The 18,393-nt window shown below is 39.8% G+C and overlaps 1 protein-coding gene across 7 annotated transcripts in view; it reads right to left on the reverse strand.

The window, feature by feature from the left end:
* SUSD4 (sushi domain containing 4) overlaps positions 1 to 18,393 on the reverse strand; it is a 234,283-nt gene that overhangs the window by 16,985 nt on the left and 198,905 nt on the right. The gene's annotated exons all lie outside the window — the stretch shown is intronic.

Raw genomic sequence — 18,393 nt, forward strand, 5'->3', positions numbered from 1 at the left:
GGGAGAAAAAAGGCATTCCGCATTCTCTAGTTTAAGGCAGCTAGGTGGTACAGTGGATAGAGTGCCTGGTCTGGAGTCAGGAAGACCCGTGCTCCTGGGTTCAAATCTGGCCTCAGACACTTACTAGCTGTGTGATCCTGGGCAAGTCACTGAATGCTGTTTGCCTCAGTTTCCTCATCTGTAAAATGAGCTGGAGGAGGAAATGGCAAACCCCTCCAGTATTTTTGCAAGAAAACCCTAAATTGGGTCACAAAGAGTTGGACAAGACTGAAAATGACTCGACAACAACATACGTTATGCAAATACCATGACATGGTCAATAGAGAATTGGCCTCAAAGCCGGGAAGACCTGAGCTCATGTCCTGCCTCTGACTCCAAGTGTCACAGCTACAATGAGGCCATTTGTGGGCCCCCCTCCCACCAGCTGCTCCATAATGTCCTCCTTGAAGACAGGAAGGATGCTTTGTTTTTATATTTCCAGTTCTTTGCATAATGTAGAACATAGAGCAGGAGCTGTGCAAATGCTTTGCTGTTGGTTGCTGAGGTAGAACTCTTCTATATGTGTTCTCTCCCTCAATTAGAATGTTCTTTTACTTTTCTAATTGTGTCTTTAATACTTAGCACAGTGCCTGGTACATAGCAAGTACCTCATCCAAGTGCCTAATCTCTTTGTCTCTGTCTTTCTTTCTCCCTCTCTTTTCTCTCCCTCCCTCCTGACCTTTCTCCCTTCCTTTTTTCCTTTTTTCTTCCCTTCTTCTCTTCATTCCCTCTTTCCCTTCTCCCTTCCTCCCTTCTTTCCATTTTTTCTCCCCTCTTCTTTCTTTCTTTCCTTCCTTCTTTTTTTAAGGCATATGCCGCTATTTGGAGGAAGTATGGTGCAGTGGAAAGACCGCTGAGTTGGGAGTCAGGAGACAAAGGTCCTTCCTGGATCTGCCGCAGAATTCACCGTGTGAACCTTGGCATCCCCTTTACCTCCCTGAGCCTCAGTTTCCTCATTGGTAAGATGAGAGAAGGTTCTTTCTAACTCTAGTTTCTCTACCTTTATGGCTCTAAATAATCCAACACAGCTGCTGCTGTGGATATCTTCAAACCCATGTCTTGAACCACCAAGGGATCCTGCCAAGAGGTTCACAGGAAGAAAGACTACTTTCAAGTCCTTCGCTCAGCATAATTAAATATTTTAAGCCAGTGGCTGGCAGTGAGCACAATCACACACAAACACCCAAATATGAAGGACTAAGTTTATTGGCTAATTTATCACAAATTGTCAGCCCAGACCCAGCTTCAGGTTTTTGATGTTCATTCCATACATCTGGTTCAGGGTGGATTCACCATTAAAAAAAAAAATCAGAAATGCCACTCTGGGCTTGGGTCACACTCAGCTTGGAGTTCAGTGTCTGAATTGTCCCACTGGGAAAGCAGCCGATGTAAATAGATGCAGATAATTTTGATATAATTTGAACAACCCATGGTCTTTTTTAATACTAAAAGCCCCAGTGGATACAGAATTCAGCATACAAGTTCAGAGGAGGCAAGGTGAGAGAGGGAGAAAAACAGATACGTGAGAGTCCAATATGCATTCCTGAGAGGCTGGTTATGTGTGACAATGCCTGTTTCCCAATCCCCAGTGGCCCTGGGTTCTGTTTATGTTCCCAGGACCCTCTTTTTCTGACAACGTAGACCAAAAAATGAGGGGATGAAGAATAACAAGATGAAGGCCTGCTCAGGCAGTGTTCAACACAGTCACTGGGGGAGGACAGACTCAGCAATCTTCTTAGAAGCCTAAAGAGGCATTCACAGTACTTGCCTGTTTTTCTCAGGCTAAGTCAATTTTCTCAAACTGAAGAGAGGGCAGGACTACAAGGAATTAGCAAGGTTGTTTATCAAAACCAAGGTAATGCCTTGACAGATTGGCCTATTCCCTAGAAATGCATCCAACTGAGTTACTAGGGGGTTATTTCTCTCCCTCTGCCTGACCTATCTGGGCCTCTGTCAGTTTCCTGAGACGAACTACTAGAATCTCATCAACCCTGGACCAAATGAGGAGGAGAGGGAGGATGTGTGACAAGCAAAACAATCCCTTTACCTCTCAGATCAGCCATTCAAAGAGGCAAATGTCCAAGTATCTAGACTTCCACCTGCTCTCCCTCTCAGAGCTGGGAATTCCAAGTCTCTGCATGACATCAGGAGACAGCCAGATTGGGGCTGGCCCCCAGAGCATCTGGAGACAGAACACCAGTCTGATCACCAAGTTTTCTCAATAGCTAGATAAAACCCACCCACTGCAGAGGGCTTAATTATGAGGCTGTCATAACCTGCTTGTAATGGAGATGTATTTTTACCAAGCTCAACAGCAGAAACATTCGTCTTCACACCTCCTAATTTTCTTCAGGATGACACCTGACAGACTGCTAGCCTACCTTCAAGGGAAATCTTCCCTGGCAGGAATTTGATCTTTGATAACTATATACCCCCCTACCTCCACCCCCTTTAACTTGGAAGGAAGAAACAACAACAGCAACAACAACAATAAGAAGGCTTCCTGGCATCACCTATCAAGAACAACTAATTAAATACAAAAGCCCTAGGGTTTTGGAATGTTCTTTTACTCAATGGAATGCAGAGAAGATGAAAAGAAGATGGTTTTACTCTCCTTGGAGAGACAGGCAGGAAACACAATCTGGGGCTGGGATATAGAAAGCTCACACTGGAAAGCACCTTGACTATCCACAGGATAACTAGGGCTTGGATTGAGAAGAAATTAGAGACTCTGAGGATTCAGACAAGTGACTTTATTGCCCAGACAAAGAAACAAACAACTCTCTTCCAGTTTGATGCTCACTCTTGGACGGTGGCAACAGCTTCATGGGCTACAAGTATTTCCTAGATGCTGCTGTGGTATCATTGGTGTGCTGGTAAATGTTTAACAACTGTCTTTCTAAAAAGATGGACCCACTTTTAAGTTTAATTTGTAGTACGGACACTTTCTCCACAACTTTCCTAAGTTTAGACGATGAACAAAACACCAAATCAAACTTTAATTTGTAGCACTTGATGAGGTGCAAATGCTCATGCTGGAAATTTAACAGTCAGCTCTCGTGAGCCAGTAAGAGCTGATCCCAGCACACCTCTGGCTGATAGTTTAATTTCTCCCATGGAACATGGCTGTGCTTCTTGAATTCAAATAATACAACCAATTCCCCGGATTCTTTATTTGTATTGTTTAGAATGTAGCTGAGCCTTATGCTAAAGGAACAGAATAAGTGGAAGAGGAAAGGTGTTGCATTGTATTTTAGTAGTTTGACTATGAAGTCATAATTTCTCTTATATCTGAGCCAGGGGAAGGTCAGGTAGGAAGCATGTTGAAATATTCCGAGCAGGTGTTGTCAAATTATGTTGCAAAAGAAATCATAAAAAGAGATTCATTTTTCCAGAATGAGGAATCCAAGAAGGGTGTGTGGGGGGTATGTGGCGGGGTGGGACTCATGGTTAGGGAGCGCTTGGGTGATCAATGGAGGGGGAAATTGACGTGATTTTGCCGTTAGAGTGTAGACTACAGACCACATGGATAGAAAAAGGAAGTAGATGGGGAGTTTGGCAAACATCACAAGGCTGCCACAGGAGCGCACCCATGGGGGACTTCCATTATCCGGCTTTTTGCTTAGAGGTCTCTTTCGGCCACACGAAGAGCAGCTAATAACGTCTTGGCCAGCTGTGCCTGATGAGGAATGCTGCTTAAGAGTTTATTTATGTAAAGACAGATGGAACAGAATGTCTCTTGTTTTTGGACATGTTGTGACCTGTGCCTCAATCTAGCCACTGGAATTCCTTTTTTTGCCCTCATGTGTGTTGTAACACCTAAGTGCCAAGCTGAGGAGTGATGAGTGGTCTACAAAGATCCAATTGTGAACTGCATCCCTGACAAAGAACTCGATTTCATATAAAAGGATCCTTTTGGCCTAGCTCCAGTGAGGCTTCTGCTGTAGTCAAACTCATAATCCTGGGTGCATCCCATATAACTGGTGTACTCTGCCAGCATGTCAGGGCCTCCCCCTGCTGTTAGAAGGGTAAGCTCTCTCCTTCACTTAGCTTTTCCATTACTTTGATGAAATTCTTTTTGCTATCCTACATTGTGGGTCTCTGTTGCCATGGTATTCCCTACCACCCAACCCCAATTCAGGCCTTTCACAGTCTACACTTGCCTTAATGATAATTACATCTGTGTTTTTGCTTGTTTTTGTTTTTTGGCGGGGTGATGAGGGTTAAGTGACTTGCCCAAGGTCACACAGCTAGTAAGTGTCAAGTGTTTGAGGCCAGATTTGAACTCAGGTCCTCCTGAATCCAGGGCCAGTGCTTTATCCACTGTGCTACCTAGCTTCCCCCATGATAATTACATCTGTCGAAAAGATCAGTCAGATATTTATCAAGTCCACTAGCATTTAGTAAACACCTACTAAGTATCAAGCAGCTAGGTGGCACAGTGGAGAGCCAGGCCTGGAGTCAGGAAGACCTAAATTCAAATCTGGCCTCAGACACTTACTTGCTACGTGACTTTGGGCAAGTACCTTAACCCTATTTGCCTCAGTTTCCTCATCTGTAAAATGAGCTGGAGAAGGAAATAGCAAACCACTTCAGTATTTTTGCTAAGAAAACTCCAAATGGAGTCATGAAGAGTCAGACACCACTGAAAAACAACTAAACAACAACAACAACAAAAATGCACCAGTCACTATGTACTGAGTGCTAGAGAAGGTAGAGAAATCATCAAAGGGGAATTCTATCCTGGAACTGCTCCCCGTTATCAGGGAAGGGCAATAGGAATCTTGGGGGCTGGGAGGATGGGAAGGTAGTGAACACTTTCTCTTAGAGTCTGTGATACAAGAAGCTGGGCATAGTGTGGCACACACCCTAGATTTTAGGAGAACAGATTTCAAGGGACTCAGGAAAGATGAGCAGGATCCTATGGATTGAAATTCTACAAGGTTAAGTAAGTAGGCTGAGGAGAGAGGAGAGATCCTTGGTAATGAAAATATAAAGAGGCGGAAAAGAAACAATTCCAATAAAGAGGAAAGATTTTCTGAAGAGTGAAAAAATAAGAGCCGGCTGAAGGCACCAATGAAGATAGATAAAGAATTCATCAACCATCTGCAATTTTAAAAGGATGTGTATTAGAGATGGAAGGGAAAGAAAGAGACAGAAGGTGGATACAAAAGCATGGCAAGGACTTGTAAGAGTGATGTCAGGAGAGCTAGAACTCAGAATAAGCCAAGGCTGGCTGGGAAAAGTAGGAGACTGAAAGATCTTGTTTTTTACCTTGATTGGCAAAAAGAGCATGACCAAAGAAGGGATCAGACGGAAGCTCTGGATGGACGGGACAATAATAACTGACAAAAGAGAGAGGGCAAGGCTATTTAACTCACATTTTGATTTAGTTTTATCTGCCAAGAAGAAGGATCTTTCTACTGGAAAGACAAGAGCAAAAAGGGTCACTAAGGACCTGATTCTCCAAATAATCGTACTAGGTAGCTATTTAAGTGTCGCAAAGCACTTCACAGATATTGTTCCATTTGTTCCTCCCAACAACACTGAAGGCAAATACCCATTTTATAGTTAAGGAAACTGAGGCTGAGAGAGATTAAAAGTCAAGGTCACACAGCTAGTAAGTATCTGAGGCCAGATGAGAGCTTAAGCTTTCTTGACTAAAGACCAGTTCTTAAAATAATGAGAACAGTAAGAGAGCAATTAATTATCTTGATAAATTTAAGTTATACATGAGCATCAGGTTCAAAATCAATGGAGAACAGGAGAGGCAATTAGGCAGTACAGAGGATAGAGCACTGGACCTAGAGTTAAGAATTTGTTGTTCAGTTGTTTCAGTCATGTCCTACTCCCCATGACCCCATTTGGGGTTTTCTTGGCAAAGATACTGGAGTGGTTTGCCATTTCCTTCTCCAAGAGTTAAGAAGACTCAAGTTCAAATTCAGCCTCAGACAGTTAGTAGCTGTGTGACTTAGAGCAAGCTCCTCAGTCATTGTCTGTCTCAGTTTCCCCAGTTGTAAGATAGAGGTAGTAATCGCATTCACCTCCCAAGATTGTTAAGAGGATAAAATGAGACAATATTTGTAAAGTGGTCTGCAAACTTAAAAGTGCTATGTAAATGCTTATCATTGTTGTTCTCGTTGTTGTTACCCTAGGACTGGAGAAGAACAGATTTTATCCTGATTTTCAAAAAAGGAAAAAAGAATGGAACTACAAACTATGAAGGTCAAGAGCTTGATTTTTATTCAGGGAGAAACTTTGTAATGTGTTATTAAAGCTATAGCTAGTGGACATCCAGATAAAGAAGGAACCTTCTTTATTATAACCATATAATAACCGAGCATGGCTTTATCAAGGAGAGGTCACTCCAGGTAGACTTTTTCCTTTCTGATAGGGTTCCTAAAGCCAGTAGATCAGGAGAATACTGGAAATTGAGTTTACCTAGATTTTAGTGAAGCTTTTGACATGATATTTTAAGAAATTCTTTGGAAAAGATGGTGAGATGTTGGTTAGGTGCTAGTATAATTCATTAAGTACTCAGCAGTACTTGAATGTCTGGATTTAAAGAATTATCATTACAAGGAAAGCAGGAGACTGGGAAACAATTTTTACAGTCAGTATTTCCAATAAAGGCCTCATTTCTCAAATATATAGATAACTGAATTAAATTTATAAGAATATGTCATTCCCCATTTGAGAAATGGTCAAAGGATATGAACAGGCAGATGAAGAAATTAAAGCTATAGTCATATGAGAAAAAGGTTCTTAATCACTATTGATCAGAAAAATGCAAATTAAAACAACTCTGAGGTACCACCTCACACCTATCAGATTGGCTAATATGACAAAAAAGGAAAATGATAAATGTTGAAGAATATGTGGGAAAATTGGAAAACTAATGCATTGTTGGTGGAGTTGGAACTAATACAACCATTCTGGAGATTTGGAACTATTCCCAAAAGGCTATAAAACTTTGACCCAGCAATACCACTACTAGGTTTGTATTCCAAAGAGATCATAAAAATGGGGAAAGGATCCTATTTATAGCAGCTCTTTTGTGGTGACAAAGAATTGGAAATTGAGGGAATGCCCATCAATTGGGGAGTGGCTGAACAAGTTGCATATGAACGTAATGGAACACCATTGTACTATAAGAAATGAGGATCAGGCAGATTTCAGAAAAACCTGGAAAGTGAGCAGGACCAGGAGAACATTGTACACAGTAACAGCAACATTGTGTGATGATCAGCTGTGATAGACTTAGCTTTTCTCAGCAATACAATGATCCAAGACAATTCCAAAAGACTCATGATGGAAAATGCTCTTTGCATGCAGAAAAAAGAATTATGGAGTCTGAATGTAGATGGAAGCATACTGTTTTCACTTTTCTTGCTTTTTTCTTACTCGTGGTTTCCCCCTTTTGTTCTGATTTTTCTTTTACAACATGACTAATGTGGAAATATATTTAACATGATTGTACATATAGGGAAGGGAGTGAAGGAGAAAAATTTGGAGTTAGAAATCTTATAAAAACAAATGTTGAAAGCTATCACTACATGTAATTAGAAAAAATATTAATGAAAAAAAAAGAATTACCAATCACGTTATGATATAAACTTGGAAGAAGGTCTCCAGCGGAGTTCCCCAAGGATCTGGGTTGAATCTTGTGCTGTTTGTACTATTCTTACAAAAAACCCCAACTTGGTTAAAGGCATGTATGGAATATTTATTTTTGAAATGACACAAAGCTGGGAGGGATGGCTAACACAGTGGACGACAAAAGGATCTTGACAGGGATGAGCATTGGGTGGAATGTAATAAGATGAAATTCAATAGGGATAAAAGATAGCTGCCCACAAGTACTTAAGAGCTATCATGTAGAAGAGAGATTATATTTGATTTACTCAGATGTAAAGGGCAGTACTTACAAGAGTGGGAGAGAATTTGCAGAGAAGAAGATTTCAGCTCAAAATAAGGGGAAAAATGCAAAACAAACAGGGCTCTCCAATAGTAGAATCAGCTGCTTGGGGAAGTAGCTAAGTTTCCCATCACACTGGAGGCTTTCCAACATAGGAGGTACAAGCCAGATGGTCACTTGTCAGGCAAGTTGCAAAGCACGTGCCTGATGGTATGCAGGTTGGGCTACATGGTCTTGGAGATCCTTTCCAACTCTAAGATTCTGTGATGCTGCCGTAAGTTCAGCCACAATATGTTTCAATCTACAAAAATCTTTTTCTTCTAGAGATTCTGAAGGACCATTCTCTTGGTTACACTTCTGGTGATCTTAAGTGGGTTAGAAAAATGGCAGTCCAGGAGGCAGCTTCAGGACTTTATTGTGTCTGGTCTTTTGGGCCAGAAATAGAAGAAGAGTTGAGGCAGTGTGGTTGAGTGGAAATTTCACCGGGGGAGCCAAGATGGCGGAACAGAAGGAAGCAGTATAACGAGATTCTCCCCCACACTCCTCTGAACGGATATAGAAAATGCACAGACAAAATCCTCATGGGGAAATCCAAAACAAAGTCACAATGAGTGCTTTTTCCAGCCCACATCCGTACAGGGAGATAGAGAGGTCTGTGGACACTGGAAATGTGGTCTGGCCAGCAATACTGTGCATAGAACACTCCATTGCAGTGCCAGGGGAAGCTTTCTATTAGAACAAGCAGAGGTCCCAGACCCTTACTAGGGTACCTCTAGATCCATACCAAGGGCAGTTTGATGGGGACAGGTGCCAGCTGGTGGCTTTGTCTCCCATTACCCAATTCTGGGTCATAGATCCAGGGTGGACTAATGCACCCTGGGGTGGTGTTCCTGGTTAAGGAGATTCTTGGTGATGTACTGACTGAGAAAAGAGCAGATTCAGGAGCAAGCAACAGTGGTGTGATTTTGAAGCCTGAAGAAAAAGAACCAGGCTAGGAATCCCAGCCCAAAGAAGAGCCTGTAGTTCTCTGTCTCAGAACCAGCAGAGCTGCCCAGCTAACTGAAAATGACCAAGTCCAGCAGCAATCTACTGTTGCTTAGACCTAAATCAGACTTGCAGAGCTCAGACCAGGGGAATAGTAATCAGACATTACCCTTGATCAGGTTATTTTGGGAGTACCGAAAGCTTTCAGATAGCTGGTCTAAGCTGTCCCTGAGGTCCTGGGACAACACAATACTTAATACTCCAAGAAAACAGAGACAAGACCAGTTCCCTTCCAGAAGTGCATAAAGCCTGACCCTAACGTGAAGCTTGAAATCAGGGATAATAAGTAAATGAAAAAAGAATCCTACCATAAAAACTATTATGATGATAGCCATATTCAAAACACAAACCCAGAAGAAGGGAATGACTCCAAAAAATCTATAAGCAAAGCCCAAAAGAAAGTGGTATGGTCACAAATTTGACTAAAATTCGTGGAAGAGGAGAAGCAAAAAATTAAAAAGAGAAGTTTTAAAATGATTTTTTTTTGTAAATGAAATGAGAGTACAAGAAGAAAAACTAATTGAAAAAGAATTTAGAATTATGGGAGAAAGAATTGGAAGGAGACTTAATAGTTTGGCAGAAGAAGTACAAAACCTTGCCCAATCAACAAACTCTCCAAAAGTTAATTGGATCAAATAGAACCAAATGATGCCATGAGACAACAAGAAATAGAAAACAAAATTCAAAGACTGAAAAAAATTGAAGAAAATGTAAGGTATCTCATAGCAAAAATAATTGACCTGGAAAACAGATAGAGGAGAAAAAATTTAAGAATCATTGGATTGTCTGAATACCAAGACAAAAATATGAGCCTCAACATTGTATTTCAAAATATCTTAAAAGAAAACCACCCAGAGCTCTTAGAACAAGAGGGTAAAGTGGAAACAGAATTAATCCACTATTTAGCTTCTGAAAGAAGCTCCCAAATGAAAATTTCCAGGAACATTATAGCCCAAATCCAGAGCTTTCAGGTCAAAGAAAAAAAATACTGCAAGTAGTCAGGAAGAAAGAATTCATATGCTGAGGAGCCACATTCAGGATCACATATGATTTTGCAGCCTTCACCATTGAGGAGTAGAAAGCTTGGCATATCATATTTCAGAAGACGAAGGATATAGGCTTACAATGCAGCATAATTTGCCCTGCAAATATGAATATAATCCTAAAGAGGGCTTCCAAGCATTCCTGATAAAAAGAGCAGACCTATGTAGAAACTTAGGAGCTAAGAGAAACATAAAAAGGCAAATATGAACAAACAATGATAAAGGATTAATTCTAATATGAGAAAGTGATATGTGTCCCCCCACTGAACCCTATTATCATCAGGTCTCATAGAGGGAATGTAATTAGACAGAAATCTTGGAAATGGTTCTCTTATTTCTGGATGATCTTAAAAATGGAAATAGAGGGACAGCTAGGTTGCACAGTGGATAGAGCACAGGCCCTGGATTCAGGAGTACCTGAGTTCAAATCTGGCCTCAGACACTTAACACTTACTAGCTGTGTGACCTTGGGCAAGTCACTTAACCCTCATTGCCCCGAAAAAAAAGAATGGAAATAGAGGGGAAGAAGAATACACAAGTTGGAGAATGGAAAGGAAGGCTAGGAGAAATTAACTCATGTAATCTCAGGAACAAAGAAGAGGAGGTAATGAGGAGAGCAGCTTGAACCTTAATCTCATCTGAACTGGTCAAAGGCAGGAAGAAGAATATACAAGCACATGTGGATGGGTATAAAAAATATGTCACTCAATTGAGAAATGAGAGAAGTGGGAATTAGTGAGATAGTAGTTTAAGGAAGGGATTAATGTTAAGCAAAACAAACTATAAGAATGTGCAAAAAATTTATAGCTCTTGAACAAGGAGAACATTGTAAACAGGAGCAGCAACATTGTGCAATGATCAGCTATGATACACTTAGCTCTTCTCAGCAATACAATGATCCAAGACAATTCCAAAGCAGTCATGATAGAAAATGTTCTCCACATCCAGGGAAATAAACTATGGACTCTGAATGCAGATTGAAACATACTATTTTCACTTTATTTTTTTTTGTGTTTTTTTTTCCTTTTTGTTTTTTTTCTTTTGCAACATGACTAATATAGAAATATGTTTTATATGATTACACATATATAACCTGTATGTTGTAGGAAATGACAAAAGGGATTGTTTCAGAAATACCTGGGAAGACTTGTATGAATTGATGCAAAGAGAAGTAAATAGAACCAGGAGAATAATTTATAATAAAGTGATAGCAATATGATAAAGACAAACAACTTTATTTGGTTGTTGTTTGTTTTTGTTTTTTTTTGCGAGGCAATGAGAGTTAAATGACTTGCCCAAGGTCACACAGCTAGTAAGTGTCAATTGTCTGAATCCAGGGCCAATGCTTTATCCACTGTGCTACCTAGCTGCCCCAAGACAAACAACTTTGAAAGACTTAGGAATTCTTCTCAGTGTAGTAACCAATCATGATTCCAGAGGACTAATGTTGAAATATGCTACCCTCCTCCAGATAAAAAGGTAAAATACAGGAGTGCAAAATGAGAGATGGATTTAAAAAATTCTGTACATGGCCAATGTAGAAATTTGTCTTGCTTGACTATACATGTTTGTAACAGGGGTTTTGTTTGTTTTTCTTTCATTTTCAATAGGGGTGGGGTGGGAGGGAAAGAATGTCAGTTTTTGTTGATTAAAAAATAAGGTATCATTTTTAAAATAATATTTTTCTCTCCAATTATATGTAAAACCAATTTTTAACATTTGGGTTTTTTTTTAAGTTTTGAGTTCCAAATTCTATCCCTCTCTCCCTCCCTATCTTCTACCCCCCAAGACAGTAAACAATTTGATATAGGTTATACATGAACAATCATGAAAAACAGTTCCACATTAGACATAATAAAATATAATTTAAAAAAGAAAGATCATTGGACTTGGAGTCAGGGCATAATTAGGTTTGAATCCTGTCTGACATTAGTTATCTAAATATGGGCAATCAACAAGCATTTATTAAATGCCTGTATATAACTGGGTCTGTGCTGGACAGTGAGGACACAAATTCAAAGAATGAAACAATACCTCTTCTCAAAGAGTGTGTAAACTCCTCCACAGTCAGCTCCTTAAAGGCAGGCACTGTCTTGCTTGCTTATATTTATAGCCTCACCCCTTAACCATAGTGCTTGGCACATAATAAGCATGTAATATATATATGTTCTTTGTCTCTGTCTCTGTCTGTCTGTCTGTCTCTTTTTCTCTTCCTCTACCTCTCCATCCATCCATCCATCCCATCATTTGGAAAGATTAGGAAAGGCTTCATGTAAAAGGTCATTCTTGAGTTGCCTTTTTTTGTGAGGCAATTGGGGTTAAGTGACTTGCCCAGGGTCACACAGCTAGTAAGTGTCAAGTGTCTGAGGTCGGATTTGAACTCAGGTCCTCCTGATTCCAGGGCCGGTGCTCTATCCACTGCGACACCTAGCTCTCCCTTGAATTGCCTTTTGTAGGAAGAGAAGGACTCTTTGAGGTAGTGGTGAGGCCGGAATACATTGTAGGTACGGAGGACCACTAGTGCAAAGGCCCAGGAAGAATGGTGGGAGGTGACATGTTATATGTTAGGAATAGAGAGAAGTGGCATTTGGCTCTACTATAGACTTCAGGATGGAGATTAATGTATAATGAGGATAGAAAAGAAGGTTTAGGACCAGCTTAGGAACTATGGGAGAGTTATAAGGGATGTAGAAGACATGGTCTTTTCAAAGGATGTATGCCCATGAATTAGCAAATCACAAACTTTTTGAGCCTCAGTTTCTTCATCTATAAAACGAAGTTTGAATTAGATGGCTTCTGAAGCCCTTTCCAACTCTAAATCTGTGATCTCATGAAGTAACTAGCTAATACTGTAAGAGAATATAAAGAAATTGCTAGTTGGTGCAGTGGATAGAGTGCTGGGCCTGGAGTCAGGAACACTTGAGTTCAAATCCAACCTCAGATACTTGCTAGGCGTGTGACCCTGGGCAAGTCACTTAACCTTTGTTTGCTTCAGTTTCCTAGTCTGAAAAATGGGGATAATAAGAGCACCTACCTTGTGGGGTTGTTATGAGGATCAAATGAGATAATAATTGTAAGGGCTTAGCACAGTATCTGGCACGTACTAAGCATTATATAAATATTAGCTATTATTATTATTATAAAGTCCATCCTTTTAAGTACCTTGGGAATTCAGAAAAGGGAGAGATCATCAAAGGCTGGCAAAGTATTTGGAGAAATAGCTTTAAAAATTCTAAGCTCTGTCCTCAAATCTTTAGTTAAAGACTTTCCTCGCTTCTAAACCAGGTTTTTTTGTTTTTTAAAAGCTCTTGTGTGTTTTAACTGAGACTTGGCCAACATGGTTGAATCATGGGCAGAAAAGAACAAGGTGGAGGAGTGTACATGGATTTTTTAGCAGTAGCTTTTGTAGCTGTCATCAAATCAGCAAAATTCCTATAAATGGGGCCATTTTGAGTCAAAATCTTAAAGCAGAGTCAGTCTGTTACTGAATTTATAAGAGAATTTAATTCTTCAGCCCTTCCTCTGTCCACTTACATGTTGTTGTTTTTCTGGTACTTAACTCTCCCCATCTTAGTCCTTGCCTCCAGCCCCATTCCTGGCACTTATCCTTAAACCCAAGAGCTGAAGTCATTTTTTAAAAAAAAATTTTTTTAATTGAGGGCTTAAGGGGAAAAAAATCTTTCTCTGTATTTTAAAAGCCTCTTTACATCGTCTCCATTCTCTCCTTACCAACACTCAGTCCCTCTCCACTCCACCCCCAAATGTCCATAACTGGAGTATTTAGAAAATAACCTGTGTCCCTGGACACTTGAGTTAGAAAAGATTAGGTTTCTTCTTCTTTAGGACCCCTTCAGTTCTAGCCTGTGCCTCTGAGCTCATCAGGATTATTATGAACAGAATAGCATCTGGGTAAAGATAGCAAAAAAGTAGACATGCCATCCTCTCTTTCTTGATTCCTGCAAATCTAGGAAATATTTGCAACCGTCATGGACTTTATGAGGCTTAAAATGTGGGTATTCACTGGTTACAGGCAGTATCTGAGCAAGGACACAGCTGATGCTCAGTCAATAATAAATCATAATTATAGCAATTCTAATACTCGCAGTCTCCTGGTTGCATTAAGACTATTGCTACCTGATTGGCAATGAATGGTGTCCAATAATCTGAATGGCCAAACAGCGCAGCTTCTCACTATCTGACTGGTTTTCTCTGGAACTTGGCAGTGATAGGAAGGAGCGGGGAGTGAAGCAAAGGCTCCCTTAAATGCAGAAATTTGGAAAATGATTAGTATTCCAATTTAGCCTGAGTTTAGATGATGCAAACAGAAATAATGTAAAATACTGCCGGGAAGGTTGGTGGGAGCCAGACTGTGGATGGTTTTGAATGCCAAACTGAGGAGCCTGGATTTTATTGTATTGGCAATAGGGAGCCACTGGGTAGGGGGGACTCTGAGCAGAGGAGTGGCATGGTCACACCTGTACTTTAGGAAAATTATTTTGGGAGCTTTATGGAGGACAGATTGGGGGTCAGGGTGAGGTGGAATAAGAGACTGAAAGGGAGGAGATCAATTAGGTGAGTATTCTGACATTCTAGGTGAGAGGTTACATGGAAGAACTGTGTGAATAGGAGAAAAGGGGATAGATGTAAAGAATGCTGTGGAGGTAGAAGCAAAGAGTCTAGTGAGACGAGGATGGGGGTGAGATTATAACCCTGAGGGGATGGGGGGAGGGGGAGGAGGAGGGGGGTGAAGATAGTGGTGCCCTTAACAGAATTTGTAAAATTTGGAGGAGGAGTAGGCTTAAGGAAGGAGAAAATGAGTTTGGTTTTACAAATGAGTTTGAGATGCTAATGGGATGATTAAGCAGAGATATCCTGCAGGCCTTGGTGATGGAGAATGAGTTTAGGAGAGATTAGGAGGGCAGCTAGGTGGCCCAGTGGATAGAGCACCAGCCCTGGAGTCAGGAGGACCTGAGTTCAAATCCGACCTCATACATTTGACACTTACTAGCTGGGTGACCCTGGGCAAGTCACTTAACCCCAATTGCCTCACCAAAAAAAAAAAAGGAGAGATTAGGGATAGAGAGTATATATTACATATATATTGTAGATGTTATAAATGCATATATTATGTTGTATATGTATATATTAGTGTATATTATTACACATATATTGAAATTATAAGTTTGAATAGCTTAAAACTATTAAATATATGATATATATGTTACATTTTATGTGTGTGTATATATGTAGGTTGTGCCAAAAATCTTACTATATGTCTATATATTATGCATAATATATGCATATATTTTTATATGTGGCTGCATAGAGGAGTCCTAAATAAAAAGATAAATGAATGTATTTAATTCAGGCAGCTGCAGTGAATAGAACATGGGACCTGGAGTTAGGAAGACCTGAGTTCAAATCTAGCCTCAGACATTTGCTAGCTGTGTGACCTTGGCCAAGTCACTTGACCCTGTTTGCCTCTTCATCTGTAAAATGAACTAGAAAAGGAAATGATAAACCACTCTGATATCTTTGCCAAGAAAACCTCAAATGGGGTCACAAAGAGTCAGACACAGACTGAAAATGACTCAACAACATCAAGAAGTATTTAATTATTTAGTAATTATCTGCACAGGGATGATGATTGAGCAAAGCAGAGCAAATGAAATCATCAAATGGGGAGTGGAAAGAGACAGGAGACAAGAGAAGAGAAGCAGGGATAGGGCCTTGGGGTATTCCCATACTTGGGGGACAATAGTTAGATGTAACTCTCCCCTATGCTTTGCACATTAGTAGGTGCTGAACAAATATTCCAATGTGTTCACAATAAACAAGAATGCTCCCTACTTTGCACAATTCCCATAGGGTCCCAGTTCCAATTTTCATCCTATATTAACTCAGTATTACTAATGGAAATTATGCATTTTCCCCCTAAAGAGAGACCCACGTGATAATGATTTCAGTAAAGTTTCTTCACTCCCCATATTGGTACAACATGACAGTATTTATGTATATTTTTAGTGGGGAAAGTCAGGACTTAGCCTGTCCCACCTCTTAGAATCCTAACAGTAAAAATAAGGCAATGTTCTTAACACTTTCAAAACAAAGCTATTTAATTCTTTTTTCACAAATGCAGCTGACGAATGACAATTATTCCCAGGACTGTGTAGATCTCGGTATAATAAGGTGTGATAAAAATGGAATTTTTAATATAAAACTCCTTTAATTGCATCCCAACATTTAGAATATTGAGGTGGTGGTGGTGGATAGGGGGAGAGTCAAAGAAACCAAATACACACACACACACACACAACTGTTGCCAATCTGAGGTGTGAAAAATGAAGTAGGTGCTCGGGGAGCTGGGTGGGGGGAGGGTAAAAAAACTCAGGTCTTCCTAAGGAAGCATAATAATTGGTTTAAAAAATGTAAAGAAGCTATTTATTGTCAATCGGAAGCTGTCAATCTTTTTTTAAAAAAATGCTGGTGGTATCAAATTGACAATAATAGCTTCTTTTCATTTCTCCCCCAAGCCTAATCTTTCCTTTGCTGTGACACAAATTCTTTGGGATTTCCATCAGGATATTGGACCTGGGGAAGGCTGCTGGTTAAGATGCATTTCTGAGGAACTGAATTTTCCCGGGTCTGGAAACAGGAAACCAGTTGGCTGAGTCTATCTTCTCTGTGGTTGGTGTTAGTTGAACAACCAAGAGTCCAAAAGCAAGACAGTGATTAGCCTTTTCTGGGGAGTTTATTGAGGAAGGGTCTAGCCATTCTTTTTTCTTCCATTTCTGCTTCCTACTCTCCAGATTTCATGATTATGTCCCTCAAACTTAATCCCTCTAACTCTTTTTAGTTCCCTTTTAAGAGAATGAAAGCTCCTTAAGAGTAGGATTATTTTACTTTTTATTTGCATTTATATCCCCAATGCTTAGCACAGTGACTGGGACATAGACTAGTTCACTTACTGTATAGTCTTTGGTACTCTCACTTTGCTGAGAGATTATTGTTAATTAGTCATTCCAATAACCTGGGAACAACTTTGCTATTTCCATTTTAAAGAGGAGCATATGGAAATAAAGAGAAATCAGAAACTCATAAAGTTGATTTAAAAAAAACAACAACCCAGAAAGCTAGCTTCACAATTACTCCTATTGAATTTCATCTTATTAGATTTAGCCTATCATTCCAGCCTGACAAGATCTTTGCCAAGAGATTTGTGTTTTCTGCAAATTTGAGAGGTGTGACTTTTGTGCTTTGTTCATTCATCAATGTCATTGATCCAAATGTTAATTATCACAGAGTAGCCACATGTTCCTATTATGATGCTTCAACAATGCTTTCAGGAGATCCTGGGCTCTTGAAGGCTAGGACCCCAGAGCACAAGCTCTGGAAAGCTTAACAAAGATAGAAATACTTTGAGCAGAGTCCCAGCAACACATTGTGTCTGCCTTCCAAGGGACAGCCTAGCTAAGAATAGAGGCTCATAACCAGTATGCTTATTTTCATCTTTTTCTTCTCTCTCTCTCTCTCCTTCCATTCTTCTTTCCTTCTTCCTTTCTTGAATGTAAGCTTCTTATGAGAAGGGATTATTTCATACTTTGTACTTGTGTCTTCAGTACCCAACACACTGCCTGACACATAGTAGGTGATTAATCAATAAATGCTGATTGATTGTTGGACATTTGGTGATGAAGTCTTTGTCCATGGCAATCCATGAAATAAAATATTATGATAGCTCTTTCAGTGCAACTCCCCTGAGTTTCTGCAATGATACTAGCAGCCTCAAAATAAGAGGGACAAACTGCATTTTTTAGATCACCTATAAATATTAACTTAGCTGTTGGTACTCTTAATAGTGCGAGAGTCTTATCCAGTAATGGGTAAGTGAGCATATTCATGGAGGAAGAGAATTATATCAATATTGATAGTATCAGCAAAAATGAAAACAAAAGACAAAGGAAAGCTGAAACTAAATGGAATGGCATATAGGTTCCCCTTGGAGAAGCAAATAAAGGGATTGGCAAAGTTGTTTTTATTGTGTATCAAAGACAAGAAGAAACATTGCTTTGTGGAACATCTGGCCATCCCTATTGCAGGGTTTATAATGCATATTTCCAAAATGACTACCATGCAAATCATTTTAGATAGTGCATCAAAATCTGGCGCAAAAGAAAAAAGAGGTAGAGAATTCTACAAAGAACTCAGTAAGACCCTCTAAATTAAGCCTAGATACATAGATAGATAGATACTTGGTGATTTCAATGAAAAGAGGAAAGAACGGTTTAAAAAATTGGAAAATATGGATCAAGAATAAGAAATGGGAGAGGTCAAAGACTTGTCTGTAGA

This window comes from Dromiciops gliroides, chromosome 4, assembly GCF_019393635.1.
Source record: "Dromiciops gliroides isolate mDroGli1 chromosome 4, mDroGli1.pri, whole genome shotgun sequence".
Classification (NCBI taxonomy): Eukaryota; Metazoa; Chordata; class Mammalia; order Microbiotheria; family Microbiotheriidae; genus Dromiciops; species Dromiciops gliroides.